This window comes from Zingiber officinale, chromosome 2A (genome assembly GCF_018446385.1).
Source record: "Zingiber officinale cultivar Zhangliang chromosome 2A, Zo_v1.1, whole genome shotgun sequence".
In the NCBI taxonomy this organism is placed as follows: domain Eukaryota; kingdom Viridiplantae; phylum Streptophyta; class Magnoliopsida; order Zingiberales; family Zingiberaceae; genus Zingiber; species Zingiber officinale.
Genome location: NC_055988.1, coordinates 46,574,227 through 46,576,197, shown reverse-complemented (window position 1 = coordinate 46,576,197; position 1,971 = coordinate 46,574,227). Strand labels below are relative to the sequence as shown.

General features: G+C 33.2%; 1 long non-coding RNA gene across 1 annotated transcript; it reads right to left on the bottom strand.

Annotated features, from left to right (window-relative positions):
• Positions 1 to 653: 653 nt before the first annotated feature.
• Positions 654 to 1,670, bottom strand: LOC122039621. Its single transcript, XR_006128274.1, has 4 exons — positions 1,627 to 1,670; positions 1,496 to 1,561; positions 1,138 to 1,414; positions 654 to 674 (listed from the first exon to the last, which is right to left on the bottom strand). It is a non-coding gene; the product is annotated as an uncharacterized LOC122039621 (long non-coding RNA).
• Between the last annotated feature and the right edge of the window lie 301 nt (positions 1,671 to 1,971).

Below are 1,971 nucleotides of genomic sequence, written 5' to 3'. Positions count from 1 at the left end.
TAAAAGACAACGGTTAAAAACCGTTGTCATAGGCCCTTTAAACCCGTTGTAACTGACACTGTTGTTAAATGTGTGGTAAAAGACAACGGTTTAAAACCATTGTCTTTGATCACATTAGACAACAGTCATGCAACGGATTTAAAGTGTTGTCTTTTAATACCAAAGACAACAGTTCTGCAACAGTATAAAACCGTTGTAATTGCCAGTTTTGCAAAAATTTGATCGCAGATATGCTTTTGACAACAAATACACTGTTGTCTTTCTTCAAAATTTAGTTTTAAATCATTGTCTTTGAATACTTTTCACAACGGTTAAAAAATCGTTGTCTATGTTGATTAGAAAATGCATCGCGAATAGATAAAACATTATAATTCTTTTGCACACAAACTGGTACAACATATATACATTCACAAAAACTGTTTTCAACATATATACATTCAGTTGTCTCAATCAAAAACTGGTACAACATATATGTACATTCACTTAAATTTATAAACTTCAACAATTACTACAAGCTATCCAAACATGACCACAAGTAGTTTATCAGACCATAACCACAAAAGATAAGACCATAAAATTAAGTTTATCAGACCACAACAATCTTCACGTACTGGTCCGTTTTCTGCATATAGAATTTCATAGACTTAGCTTGTAAACCCAGCTTTCTCCCTTTTCTGAAAATAAAATATAGTTAAAGCCATAGAAAAAAGTATAAACATGCATGTATAAACTGATAATCATTGCAAACTGATAATTGAAACGAATAAATCTAATAAACCACTACAAACTAAATTGATTATTGAAACAAACAAGCTCCAAAAGTAGAAAACTTATCAACATGTATAAATAATTATAAACTTCTTGCAGCTTTGCATCTTTTGTACAGTAGAAACCAAATTGTGAAGTACGTACATAAATCTGGACCTTCTGAAATGTTTAAGTAAAAGAATGGCCAAATAAGCATTAGAAACGTTGCCGCTTCACATTTTCATGAGTAGTCAAGCAAGTGAGCATGAAAAAAGTTGATGAATATATAAACTTGACATTATATCTTAAACCATGTATTATGTGAAAGCAGCTAGATCGAATAGCTAACAGCAGCAATAGAAAGAAGGAATCATAGAGGAAGTCATGTACCTTATGTCTCAACATTACAGCAGCAACACTCTAGTAAGATCTCAAAGCTTGAGGATGTGCAGTTTGCATAAAAACCACAAAGCAGTATACTGAGCAACTACCTTTTTCATCAGTATTTAAGTCGCATGCACCCTTTCTGAACATTGCTTTAAGTTTCTGTATGCGTTCAACATTTGAAGATTTTTTTTCAATCAATATATAAGAATTGGCAACCACTGTTATAGGCTTGCATATAGCAAAATGAATAAAGCTCAATGGAGTGAATAGCTTCATGTAGCTGAAACCAAAAAATTGGGACAAGCATAGCTTAATGGAGATGATGTAAGAATTGGCAACAAGTTAATTCCAATAAACTGACCAGTCCTGCCCCAACATGATCACGAATGAAAGTTGCATCGATGTATCGCTCTTCCTCTATAGCTCTCTGTGGCAACAAGAGTGCTTAGAATATAAATTAAATACAATAAGTGTATAAGACAAGTTTCATACATTCATAATAGTCAATGTTGCTCCAACAATATCCTTTTGTAGCACCAGTTATGGCCAACTTCAGCTTTGCAGCTTCTCCATAATCCTCTCTTAAAATAGCCTCATTCAATTGTGACTGAAATAAGGCCATCACATAGCATGAAACTATCAGCAAAACTAAAGCCACAGTAGTATGAACAAAATTGTACACTAGAACATAATAAACTTGACTCTAACAAGAGGAAATCAAGTTTGGTATATTTAGTTAAGCTTCAACTTCTAATTTAGTGGTGTTGTTTGTGCTACTCTCTTTGGGCATAACAAGCCAGAGTGACCATGGTCCAAAACTTTGAACAAGACTGATTT